Below are 14620 nucleotides of genomic sequence, written 5' to 3' on the forward strand. Positions count from 1 at the left end.
CTTGAGCCACAGCGCCGCTTCTGGCCGTTTTCTGTATATGTGGTGCTGGGGAATCGAACCTAGGGCCTCGTGTATCCGAGGCAGGCACTCTTGCCACTAGGCTATATCCCCAGCCCCTAGAAAATTAATTTTTAAAAAATGAGAATTCTATTTTATTTTTACATTTTTAAAGGGTAACTTTTCTGGATCTCCATTCTTTTTTTTTTTTTGGCCAGTCCTGGGCCTTGGACTCAGGGCCTGAGCACTGTCCCTGGCTTCTTCCCGCTCAAGGCTAGCACTCTGCCACTTGAGCCACAGCGCCGCTTCTGGCCGTTTTCTGTATATGTGGTGCTGGGGAATCGAACCTAGGGCCTCGTGTATCCGAGGCAGGCACTCTTGCCACTAGGCTATATCCCCAGCCCCTGGATCTCCATTCTTAATTACTTATATATCTTCTTTGTTGCAAATATGTTTTTAACTTTGTAAAGCATTAAATTTCTGTACTTTTGAAAGAGATCAGTCAAAATGAAGTTGATGTACAGTTACAAATATTTCTGTCCATACATTTTTTTTTTTTTTAGCCAGTTCTGGGCTTGGACTCAGGGCCTGAGCACTGTTCCTGCTCAAGGCTAGCACTCTGCCACTTGAGCCACAGTGCCACTTCTGGCCATTTTCTGTATATGTGGTACTGGGGAATTGAACCCAGAGCCTCATGTATACTAGGCAAGCACTCTTGCCACTAGGCCATATCCCAAGCCCCTGTCCATACATTTTAACTTTAAAATGTTAATACTAAAATGACACTTTATCAGCAAAAGAAAAAAATACCAAAAAAAAATTGCTGAGGTCTGTTTCAAGCCAAAATTTCAGTATTGCAGGAGGGGGGTATGAGGGACAAGGTAACAAACAGTACAAGAAATGTATCCAATGCCTAACGTATGAAACTGTAACCTCTCTGTACATCAGTTTGATAATAAAAATTTGAAAAAATATTGGTTCTGCCTTGGGAAACATGAAAGTCAAGGGGAAAGTAATTATCATTAAATCGCTCTTTTCATATAGATTAAAGCTTTATATAACATTTTCTCTTTCAGCCATCTTTTACTTGGATTTGCAAATTATTTAAATAGTGAGGCACATCTGACTGGGCTTCTTTATTTTAAATCTTGCTGTTGTTACTCTCCTGATTTCAGGATAAATTTCAAATTGTAGTGTAATACGGAGGCCAGATCTGCCCAGTGCCATCATTAACTGTGGAGGGACTTAAGGTTGACTCCAGCTCAGATGAGAGCAGAAGCCAACTCCATCTCCACTAAGCCCTCCCCCACCCTATTCAGGGAAGCTCACCTTTATTATGATAAGCTATGTAGATTGACCACCTTAGGCCTGGGAGCTTCAAGGGAACCTGTGCCCTCCTCTTTATTATGATAAGTTATGTAGATTGACCACCTGAGGCTTGGGAGCTTCAAGGGAACCTGTTCCTGAGTAGATGTATCCACCAGCATCTTGTGAGCCCTGCCAAATCCATGTGTCAATTCTAACTAGAATGATAGGTTAGTTCAAATAGATATTATGAGACAGACTGTAACTCTATTGGCCACCTGCGTGCGGCCTAGCATGCTCTGTAAGTGTTGTATCTTCATTGGTCACCTGCGTGTGACAAGTTTGTCTGTGACGTTTGCCTTTTAACCAAGCTGGAAGGCCACACGGACACGCGGTTCCAGCTCCCGAGTCTGGGCCCTGATCCTGCACTCGTGGTCGGCAGTTTTGGCTCCCGAGTCCGGGCTGCGACCAAGGCCGGTCGGTTCACTTTTTGTTCACTTTTTACTTCCCCAATAAATCTGTCTTTTTGTCATCTTGTAGCTGGAGACTGTGTGGTGGACTCTTGGGGGAACCAGGAATCACCTCCCTTGGGGGGGGCATTTCATTGTAGCGAACCCCCACTCTATTTCAATAAGAATATCAGGGGCTATTCTTCACCAAGCTGGCTTCTAACCAAGATCCTCAGATCTCACTCTATTGAGTAACTAAGATTACAGGTGTGATCCACCAGCACTAGACTTACACTGTAAGTGCAGTGTAAGGCACTAGATACAAGAGTAATTGCATTTGAATTTTAGTAGCCATGTACAGTGAGCAGAGAGATTATTATTTCTGTTTACAGCTGAGGAAACTAGCTCACTGTTTAATTAGATATTAGTCACTCTGATCCTTTTTCTGGGGAATTAATTGCTCTTATGGAGTATCAAGCACTGTGACTATTATTGTCAAATTATTATTTGATTTGACAGTGATTCCAATTTTTATTTTTATTTTATTTTATTGTCACTGCACTTGAATTCTGGCCTTGAGTGCTGTTTCTAAACTCTTCAACTCAAGGCTAGTGCTCTACCACTTAAGCAGTGACACTTCTGGAGCTGGCTTTGAACTGTTGTCCTCAGATCTCAGCTTCCTGAATAACTAGGATTACAGGCAGGACCCACCAGCCACAGCTCGTTTTTCTTTTCTTTTTTTTTGGCCAGTCCTGGGCCTTGGACTCAGGGCCTGAGCACTGTCCCTGGCTTCTTCCCGCTCAAGGCTAGCACTCTGCCACTTGAGCCACAGCACCGCTTCTGGCCGTTTTCTGTATATGTGGTGCTGGGGAATTGAACCTAGGGCCTCGTGTATCCGAGGCAGGCACTCTTGCCACTAGGCTATAGCCCCAGCCCCTCCAGTTTTTCTTAATTCCTTTGTTTGAACTTTGTTCCCCACTCTTCCTCCTCCTCCTCCTACGCCAAGCCTGTCCTTTGGCTTGAACTCAAGGCTTGGGTTCTGTCACTAAGGTTCTTTTGCTCAAGGATTCTGACCACTTGAGCCACAGCTCACATCTGGCTTTTTGTGAGTAGTTTATTGGAGAAGAGTCTCATGGGCTTTCCTGCCCTGGCTGGTTTCAAACCACAATCCTCAGATCTCATTTTCCAGAGTAGTTAGGATTACAGATGAGTCACCAGCCCCCCAGCCTCTACTTGCCTCTTTATCAGCAGAGTATGAGCCATCAACAACAGTCTGAGGTTGTTATTGTTAAGGGGTTGGAGGGAGGAAATTCCTTGTCTCCCCAAGAGTTTCCCTAATCAAGATGGAGTCAGCTGCTTCCTACAACAGTTATCTCTTGCTTTAAGGGAATATCTTTTCTCCCAACAACTAATATCAGTAGAACAAGTCACTGAATTTGTTATAATATGAAAATTAAGAACTACAATGAAAATTTTGGGAAATCTACTTTACTTACATGTGTGCCCATTTCTGGATCTTCATCTGTAGTCCACTACTATTCAAATGTAGATTTCATGGTGTTATAATAGTTAAGTCCTCTACATTTTAACAAGTGACTCAATATTTGTACACAAAAATTAGAATTTTAAGGCACAATTTAGCTATATAAATTTATGACTATCTTAAATTTTTAAAAAATCTACATTGCAAAGTTGTAGGTTTGGGACTGGGAATATGGCCTAGTGGCAAGAGTGCTTGCCTCATATACATGAAGCCCTGGGCACCACATATATAAAAAAAAACCGCCAGAAGTGGTGCTGTGGTCAAGTGGCAGAGAGCTAGCCTTGAGCTAAAAGAAGCCGGGGACAGTGCTCGGGCCCTGAGCCCAAGGCCCAGGACTGGCAATAAATAAAATAAATAAATAAATAAACAAACAAACAAATAAATAAAATAAAATAAAAATAAAGTTACGGGTTTTGTGTGTGTGTGTATGTGTGTGTGTGTGTGTGTGTTACCAGTTCTGGGACTTGATCCCAGGCCCTGTTCAACTATACTTGACCTTTTGTGCCCAAGGCTAGCACTCTATCACCTGAATCACAGCTCTACATCCAGCTTTTTGGTAGTTTATTGGAGATAAAAGACTCACAGACTTTCCTGTTATGGCTGACTTTGAACCAAGATACTCAGATCTCAGCTTCCTAGGAAGCTAGGATCACAGGCATGAGGCACTGGCACCTGGCTTAAAATTGTAGTTTTAAAATGGTATTTTGCTGTTTTACAAAGTCATTTATTCACAATTTAAAAAATTGTAGCTGTCATACTACATAGTTCATAAAGTACTAGTTCTGTGTTTATAGTTAAAGCACTATTAACTAGAGTCTAATGAAACTGCATTTCATGAAGTTTTTGCCATGTGGGTTAAAGCTTTAAATGAACGCAACCTCCTGTGGCACAGTATATTGCTCATTCTTGGCTTCTATTGCTATTAAAGAGCTCTTGAATCTGCTACCGATGGTTAATATTTATGTCTTATTTCTGGTATATTTTATGTCCAAATTCTATTGTTTCCCTGAGATTATATTATAATCTGTGGAAATGAGGACCTTATGTCTCTTGAGCTAAGTGAAACATATGGACTTCAAAAGATGGTGGCTCGTTTGTGTAGTGAAAAATAGAAAATAAAACTATATCCCAGTATAAACATTTTAAGTCTTATTGTAATTACAAGTTAAGAAATGAAGTATTTTATAAAGGCTCTAAGGGTCTCTGCTTACCCTAGAACTGTCAAACCCACTGGCGCAAGCAGGCTTGGAGCATCGGCGGACACCTGCTAGGGACCTCGGCTAGGGGCATCACATGGCCACTTCCATGCATCCTGGATTACTGTCACTGACAGGCTTGGCAGATGAGGGGGTGAGGGGAGGGAGAACAGAGAGGAGGACAGACCAGGCCAGAGAGCAAAACAAAACAAGGATAAACATGCTGGGTTTCTATTGATGTTTAATGATTATTCCATTTTGCAGGTAGAAGGGGGAAATACCTTTTTTTTTTTTTTATCACATGGGTCTCTGTTAGAACTTTACAGCAATCTAATTGGTGAAGGATGAATTTAAATTAAAACATTCAATCTTCTCCTGACTTCATCAACCAATATTTCTTTCAAAAATTTAAAACAAGGAGGCAGGCAAACAGTCATGGCAAACAATGGCCAGGAATTCATAGACAACAAGTGCTATCTTTACAAAAAGCTCCCATCCAAGATTAGTTTATTTGGAGCTTCATGCTCCCTCATAAACTGCAAAAACGAATGAAAAACCTGTACTCTCACTCTCCCTCCCTGCATCCTTCCTTCCCTCACTCTGACCTCATCCCTGCTTGCCCAAATAATACTCTAGAAACAGAGTAAGGAGATCTTTAAAGATGAAATTCGAGCTGGAAAAGAGAAAAAATAATACACACACACACACACACACACACACACACACACACACACTTAGACAAAATGAAGCCAGAAGACGGGCTGTGGCTCAAGCAGTGCAGCACAATCTTAAGTGGAAAAGCTAAGGAAGAGCACCCAAGTCCTAAATTCAATCCCTGTTAACAGTACCCACACAAAGAATTAAGGAAAAACAAAACAAAACAAAAACAAAAAAAACTGTTTCACACATGTTCACATGTCACACCTATCATTTCCCAAGTAAACAGCAGAGGGCGTCCTAGCACTTGGGACAGCTCCATAGAGCCCCACTCTGACTGTATGGACAATTTCCTGTTTCCCACTGATATTCTCTTCAGTGCCTTCTCATTAGCTCAAGCAGTGCAGCACAACCTTAAGTGGAACAGCTAAAGAACAGCACCCAAGTCCTAAATTCAGTCCCTATCAACAGTACCCACACACAGAATTATGAAAAAACCACTGTTCCACACATGTTCACATATCACACCTGTCATTTCTCAGGTAAACAGCAGAGGGCGCACTAGCACATGTGACAGTGCCATAGAGACCCACTCTGACTCTGTATGGACAATTTGCACAGGTTCCTACTGATATTCTCTTCGGTGCCTTCTCATTGAAGCACTGAGGGAGTCACTGAGAGTAGGGCAGAGTGCAACTATTGGGGAAATAACTAAAGGTAGAACAAATGGGTCACAGCATGAGACATCTGTTTTCATTCTACAATGGCTTCCCAAATGTTGGACTGAGAAAGTGGAAATGAACTAAATGTAAAAATCATTCAAGAAGACTTGGCTAGCATGTGTGAGTTGCCAGGATACAATAGCTAACCATAAAATGTAGTTTAGAAGGTAGAAATTGAACTCAGAACTACTGGGCAGTTTCCTTTCTAATACCTAGAATAAACTATGGAGCTTCAACAATTAGTTACATTTCTTTCCTTGTTCACATCTTTATACTGGGTGTCTCTCAGGTCATTCTGTGGTTTAGTATAAATTTATTTAATGTCCATACTTAGGAATGAATGGGTGCTTTGTCTCTGGAGAATTTGGCAGCTTGTCTTGGAAATCTTAGGAGGGTTGTACTAATTTCCTTTGAAGCAGTTCAACTTACTGGACTTTTCTTTGATGGCTAGTGGATTTTCTGTCACCCACCATACATCTACCAATCTCCACACTTCAGCTTTGTCCAGCCCAAACATTACAGTGACCTTTCCTGACATCTTCTGTTTAGCCTCTGAAGCTTCAGTGCTCAGTGGATACCCATAGAGGCTAAATGCTTATGGACGCCCTTGTGCAGGTGTGCACCAGATGGACAGCATCTCCTTAGAGCCAGATACTGTGAACCTGCACCTCCATGTCTCCTGGGATGGACATGGCAAGCCTCTCTGCACAGATTCAGTCACCCTCCAACAACAGTGTCTTCACACATGCCTTCATATACCCTAGCAACCCCACAGGTGAGCAGGACCCCACAAGCAAGATGCCCCATGCTCTGTTGGCTGGTTGCAGCCATCTGGTGTGCCTTGAAGATCATGAGTTCAAGGCTACACAGTGAAACCCTCCCCCCCAAAAAAAATAAAAGAAAAACTTGTTCAACATCATTACCCATGAGGGAAATAAGGATCAAAACCACAAGACATCACTTCAAAAACACATAAACACAAAAAAACACATAAAAATGATCAAGCATTGATGAGAAAATATAAAGAGGTGGACGTTGTTCATAGAAATGCAAATTGTGCAGCAGCTGCAGAAACCAGTTTGGCACATGTGAAATAAAAGCTAACACTTGAATTTCCATAGGATCCAGGAATTCTATTCCTACATATACTGACACAAGTGAAAACATTCACACAGAAATGTGTGAATATATAAGTGTTTAGCAGCATTGTGCACAACAGAAATTCGATGGAAACAAGCGAAGTATCTAGGACAAATAAACACACAACATGGGCAGTGTGCATCACTAAAGTGTTCAAGTCCTTCTGTATCATGTGAACTTTACTTCAATCTTTAAAAAGATTGAGTTCCCAGAATACTCTTAGGATGAATTCACTTCCCATTGTTACTCATATCTGACACAAATGAGATTCTTTCTCCATCTACAAATTATGGAAACAATAACAAAACCAAGAGCTGATTATGCAGTGATGGAGAGTTTATACTTCAGTCAGAAAATAAGGAAAATCTGTGGGAGAAAGAGCCCCCATCTCTCATCTAAGAGATGGGGTCCTTTTAAGACTAAGGTCAAAAGAGACATTTTAACTGAGTAGGATCATTCATAACTTTTTTTTTAGCCAGTCCACATGGCATCCTTCAAGGCTAAAATGCATGTTGCCACATCTCCTTCTGCATCCTGCCTCATGGGAGCAAAGAAGGCCACAGGTGTCTGTGTGGCTGCCTAGGTGGGGATCTTGTCTGAAACACAGCACTGCATAACACAGGATAACTCCGGAAGTTAAGAAGTCATTTGCCTGGTGACACCATGGTTCCTCCTCAGCATAGCTTACAGTTCTCTCCACAGCCCAGTGCTACCTGGAGCATGGCCAGCCGGAGTCTGCGTTTTTGTGTCCCAGACACCTTGTTTACTCAGCTCCTAACATAAACCCAGGGACTATCTTTTCATACCACGTTCTTGTCACCTTTTCCCTGATGCCTCCTCAGGTGACTGTGATCACAGTGCTCAAAGTCCCTGACCTACAGTGATGCCAACTTCAGAATGGTTTCTGATGGTTGGCATCTCACAATAAGTGGAAATCAGTGTTCTCTCAGCACCAACCATGGGCAAGTGTCATGCTCAAAAAAATTCTTAACAGGGCTGGGGGTATGGCCTAGTGGCAAGAGTGCCTGCCTCATATACAGGAGGCCCTGGGTTCGATTCCCCAGCACCACATATACAGAAAATGGCCAGAAGGGGCGCTGTGGCTCAAGTGGCAGAGTGCTAGCCTTGAGTGGGAAGAAGCCAGGGACAACGCTCAGGCCCTGAGTCCAAGCCCCAGGACTGGCCAAAAAAAAAAAAAAATTCTTAACAGGGCTGGGGATATGGCCTAGTGGCAAGAGCACTTGCCTAGTATACGTGAAGCCCTGGGTTCAATTCCCCAGCACCACATATACAGAAAATGGCCAGAAGTGGCGCTGTGACTCAAGTGGCAGAGTGCTAGCCTTGAGCAAAAAGAAGCCAGGCCCTGAGACCAATGCCCAGGACTGGCAAAAAAACAAAACAAAACAAAACAACTCATAACAACCTGATATGTGTTTAATCCCACATGTGGAAGGGAAGATGAAATCCAGGTGAAGTGACCCCTGATCCTGTAATTGCATAGCTTCTTAGTGCTTCATATTCAGATTCTCACTCAAGATAAAAACTCCAAGAACTACTCAGGGGACATTTAACAGTCAAGTGAACATGAGCCCAGGCCACATGGTGGGGGCAGGGGAGCACTCCAGCTGTGGGGGGTCATGTGTCTGACACTGAAGTGGCACAGGCTCTACAGGAAGTATCAGGAGCCCCATAGACACTCAAAGTTCATCAGCCAGAGGCGCCCAGAAGCTAGGGGGTCACATGTCTCTAATCCTCAGTGGCAGATTATACATGGAGCATCAGGAGCCTCACAGACACTCAAAGTTCATGAGACAGAAGCTCCCAGATGCTGGACCCAGGAAGTGGATCCACAGTGGTGATTTACACTTGCTTAAACATGAGGATGCCTGCTCCTCTCTTCTGTCCATGCCTCTCTCCCACTCTGGATGCTAAAGACCCATTGTGGGCATGCCTTGCTCCCGCTGACCAGAACCTGTCCCATTGATGTTCACCAGGAAACTGTGGTCTCTGCAGATAGACAAGAGCAATGCCTGTGAGAAAAACTTGTCTTTTCAACCAGTGTATTGCTTAAAAGTTCCTGCTTTGGCCTGGCAGCTTGACTCTTAAGGGGAAAAGGAAATTGCTTTGTAATGAGAGGATTTTGAAATGTAAGATTTTGTCTTGAACTGGTTTCAAGATGAAATTAAGACACGACCAGACTGTTCAAAAAACAGGAGAGGGTGTGGGCATATTTTGAGCTTACTACTAACCTTATTTCAAGACCACCTTATGTAAACACATTCTATGCTATTAAAACTAGCCAGTTGTGAAGATTGTGAACCTGAGCTCAACCAATATAAGCAGAGGGGCAGGGATGAGTGCACTGCCTGCTGCTCTGTATGCCTGTTTACCAGACTTTGAGAAGAGGAGGGCATGCCATTCTATGCAGAAGTAAATTTTGCCTTGCTGAGACAATTTTCTATTTTCATGTCTATTAGTGACTCCAATGGGTCTTGGACAGCATATTTATAATACAAATTAAAGAAAACAGACATGGTTAGGGGGTAGCAGCTGAAAACCAGAATTGTGTATTCTGTTGTTCTGGAGGCTGGATATCTAAAAGATCAAGGTGTCATATGTCAAAACACAACAAAAGTTGGACATCCTAGAAACTCTCTGCAGCAAAAAGGGATCCTATGTGGCTGAGGGAAAGGAAAAGAACACTAAGTTCCACTTTCTGCTTCCTACTGAAGCATCTTACTGGAGTAGATATGACAATTTATAGGAACTGACCGCCCTATGAGACATAAGGGCTGGTCAGGCCCTCAGAATGATTAAGGAAAAATAAATAAGACCCTTGTATTAGACGGGTGCCAGAGGCTCACACCTATAATCCAAACTATTCAGGAGACAGAGATTTGAGGATCATGGTTCAAATCTAACCGTGGCAGGAAAGTCCATGAGATTCTTATTTCCAATTAACCACCTAAAAGCTGGGGGGAGCTATGGCTCTGGTGGTAGAGAGCTAGCCTTGAGTACAAAAGCTCAGGGGCAACACCAAGGCCCAAAGTTAGAGCTTCAGGGCTGGCAAAAAGAATGGGGGAGAGAGAGAAAGAGAGAAAGCAAGTGAGGAGCGAGAGAGAGAGAGAGAAAGGAAGGGGAGGAGGAGGGAGGGGAGGGGAGGGGAGGGGAGGGGAGGGGAGGGGAGGGGAGGGAAGGGAAGGGAAGGGAAGGGAAGGGAAGGGAAGGGAAGGGAAGGGAAGGGAAGGGAAGGGAAAAACCTACATAATGAAAACAACTTTTTCTACACATCCCTTCAACTCTCAAACCCACATGCTCTGGCAGGACATGACTGAAAGCATAGTTGAAAGCTCGTGAGCACTAAAGAGCAGAGGAGAGCACTGGGTTGAGACCCATAGTAGCCATAGTTTCTCTGATACAAACCTACCAAAGAGGGATAGGCTGCATTTCCTCAGACCTATCTTTACCCCTTCCTACTGACCTTGGGATGGACATCACTGAAAATATGGATGATAGCTTGGTGTAGCTGGAGACCGAGGTTTGGCATAAATGTGCCAAAGCAAGATCTGAGTTATGCTTCCATATACTGGACAATATACTCAGATTCTAGGAATTCCAAGTTTCCAGACTCCGCACATTTTCTCCTGACAAACTGCACATTTTCTGTAATCCTAGTTACTCAGGAGGCTGTGATGTGAGAATCATGATTCAAAGCCAGCCAAAGCAGAAAAGTCCATGAAACTCTTATCTCCAAATAACCACTAGAAAACTGGAAGTGGAGCTGTGGCTCATGCGGTGAAATGCTAGTCTTGAGCAAAAAGCTCAGGGACAGCACCCAGGACCAAGAAAAAGAAAAGGAAAAAGAAAAAGAAAGGATAATCTACATGGAAAACCAATGGAACAAGCAGAACTTAAAATAATTTTAACTATATTGACATTTGAAATCAGCAACTTGAATCTTTTAGACCAGAGCTCTATGACCTGAGCCACACATACAGCATTCAGAATAGCTAAAATCATACTGGCAAATAAAACAGGAATAAAATATTCTAATTTTAAGATTTATAGTACACATAAAAGTGATACTGATAAACAGACAAACTGCTAATGGAATAGGAGACCCCAGAAACAGGCTCAATTTGATTTTGACAAGGTATGAAAGCAATTAAACCAAGGCAGTATTTTCAACAAGTAGTGCTGGGAACAACTGGATATTCAATATAAATTTCTTACATTATACAAAAAGGAAACCATAGATAGGCTATGTACAGGTCTTGGATATGTCTGCCAAAATACAATCCACAGAAAGAACAAAAAAATCAATAAAATAGGGTTCACAAAATTTAAAAAAAGAAAAAAAAATTTACTGTGCAAAGCAAGCTATAAATTGGGAGAAAAATCTTTTCAAACCAACCACATATTTGAGAAAGGGCTAATATAAACCAAGACAATGTTAAAAGATATGGACAGACAAATCACTAAGAAAATATATAGATTTCAAATAAGCACACAAAAATACATTCAACATCATTGACCATTGGAAAAATGTAAATAAAAACCACAATTAGTATCATCACAGACAAGTGAAAGTTAAAGCCAGGAGCAAGTGAGGCACCAGTGGCTCATACCTATAATCCTACCTGGTCAGAGGGCTGAAATCTGAGGATCGGGATTGAAACAGTCTGAGCAGGAAAGCCCATGAGACCTATCTCCAATGAACTTCCAAGAAAGCCAAAAGTGGTAGAGCGCTAGCCTTGTGCAACAAAACCTCAAGGACACTGCCCAGGCCCTAACTTCAAGACCAGCACACACACGTACACACATACACGAGGAGAAAGGAGGAGAGGAGAGGAGAGGGAGGGAGAGAGGGACACACACACACACACACACACACACACACACACACACAGAGAGAGAGAGTGAGAAAACCAAAGCCATGTGCAGTTGCTTAGGCCTGCTATCTTAGCTACTCCAGAGGAGAGAGAGAGAGAGAGAGAGAGACAGAGAGAGAGAGAGAGAGAGAGAGAGAGAGAGAGAGAGAGAGAGAGAGAGAGAGAGAGAAAACCAAAGCCATGTGCAGTTGCTTAGGCCTGCTATCTTAGCTACTCCAGAGGTGATCAGGAGGACCATGGCTCTAGACCAGCCTGGGCATGCTAGCACCTGGATTAATGACACCTAAGTAGGACTGTGGCCCAGGCTGGTCTGGCATTAAGCACTAACATATTGAAAAATCAATGAAAGCATAAAGGGCTGGAGAGGTACAGCTACGCTATTAGTTCAAATGCTAGTGCAGAAAAAAAATGTGACAACTCAAAATTTAAAAATCTTGGGCTGGGAATTGGCTTACTGGTAGAGTGCTTGCCTAGCATGCACAAAGCTCTGGGTTTGATTCCTCAGTGCCACATACACAGAAAAAGCCAGAAGTGGAGCTGTGACTCAAGTGGTGGAGTGCTAGCCTTGAGCAAAAGAAGCTCAAAGACAGCTCCAGGACTGTAAAAAAATAAAAAATCTTGTTCCACAAAGCCAAGCTAAAAAATGGGAGACTATTTTCAAACACACAAATTGGACAAAGATAGGAATGTGTAACACCTGCATCTTACACTGTTGCCACAGATAAAATAGTATTTCTACATATCATCACAATAGGGTACAGAACTGCACTTGAACATATGAATCCAGGAATGCAGGATTCTCCCAGTAAAAAAGATAAAAGAAAAAACTAGGAAAACTGTTTTATTTTGAATGTCTATAATGTATTAAAACCAAGAATTCATTTGAAAATATAAGTATATAAAGAATGCAGCCAGGCTCAGGTGGTTCACACCTGTAATCGTAGCTAAGCAGGAGGATGAGATCTGAGGGTCAGGGTTAGAAGCCAGTCAAAGCAAGAAATTCCTTGGGACACATCTCCAATTAACTACTAAAACAAAGCCAGAGAAATAGAGTTGTGTATGGCTCAAGTGGTAAAGTGATCACCTTGAGAAAAAAAGCTCTAAGATGATCACCCCCCACCCCAACAAAAAAGTATGCTGTTGTTCTGCAACCAAATTGGGCACATTATCTTGAATATTGTGTTTGATTATGCGTTTGACTATGCAGCATCTGAACCTGTTAAAACAACTTAGACCAGGCATCTAGCAGCTGTAATACACAGCTGTATGTACTATATTTGGTATTATTTGGGGAGAAAAACCTAAAAATATTTTCCCTAAGCATGGATAATGATCTACTACAACCTCAATGTTTCTTATTAAGTAACTAAAAACATACTAGGTTGAGAAACGTTTTAGTAATCCATTTCCAGGATGCTCTACATAGCATGATACCTAGGATTCTTATCATAATAACTTTCAACAAATAGTAACTTAGTATAAAGGTTTATAGTTTCATAATAGAAATGGTGGAAATCCTAGGACATTTTACCTGAGAGTTTATGCCATAAATTGTTCTACAATGCAGATATTTTGATGAAAACTATACTTTTTCCTTTGTTTTTTTTATGTAAGTTTAGATTTAATGCAGGTATTTAAAAAAAAACCAAAAGATGGCGCTAGTTTCTAAGAGGCATGGAGCTTTCTGGAATAAGGTTTATTCAAAGTGCTCAACACTGGTACAGACACTAGAAGCAATGTTTACAGGTATTGACGTGAGATGTCCTGATTTTTACCTAATAGAGGTATGTCCAAGGAGTTGGTGACAACACTCAGGTGGTAAAAAGCTGTCACCAATGGGTGAAAGCATCAGGTTCCAGGTTCCAGTCCAAAGTAGGACCATTAAAAAAAAAAAAGGCTATGGGTTCAATTCCTCAACACCACATACGCAGAAAAAGTTGCAAGTGGAGCTGTGGCTCAAGTGGTACAGTGCTAGCCTTGAGCAAAAGCAGGTCTGGGTGTCCAAAACCTCTACAGATGGCTTTTAATTTTTAATAAGTATTGAAGCTTTCTTAACCAGCAATTTTCCTTAATGCAAAAGAAAAAGAAAGACAAAAATGTACATATTTCACTAGCACAAGACTAGCTGCTGATGGGACTTCTCTTTTTCTGTCTTTACTCACAATAAAAATCTCAATTAGTTAATGATTTTTATATCCTCCACACCATTTCAGTCAATCAGAGGTTAAAAGACACAAATTCTGGGTGATGTAAGTCAGTGGTAGGCTTTGTGGTTCAATTCTTTTTTTTTGCCAGTCCTGGGCCTTGGACTCAGGGCCTGAGCACCATCCCTGGCTTCTTCCCACTCAAGGCTAGCACTTTGCCACCTGAGCCACAGCGCCACTTCTGGCCGTTTTCCATATACGTGGTGCTGGGGAATCGAACCCAGAGCCTCATGTGTAGGAGGCAAGCATTCTTGCCACTAGGCCATATTCCCAGCCCTGTGGTTCAATTCTTAATACCAGCATCACAAAAAAATAAACACATAGATCAAAACTCGACTTCAATTCTTCCATTCAGTAAGACAATGTTTCTTACTCGTACTTTAATAATCTGGTGCCTGATTACTGTCTAAAAAGTCAGTAAAAGCTGATTTTTTTTGTCTGCACACTTAAAATAAGAAAACTGTGAACATTTCAATTGGTAAAACTAACAATTTCTTCACAGTTGTGCAAAAGGA

Source organism: Perognathus longimembris, chromosome 6, assembly GCF_023159225.1.
Source record: "Perognathus longimembris pacificus isolate PPM17 chromosome 6, ASM2315922v1, whole genome shotgun sequence".
In the NCBI taxonomy this organism is placed as follows: domain Eukaryota; kingdom Metazoa; phylum Chordata; class Mammalia; order Rodentia; family Heteromyidae; genus Perognathus; species Perognathus longimembris.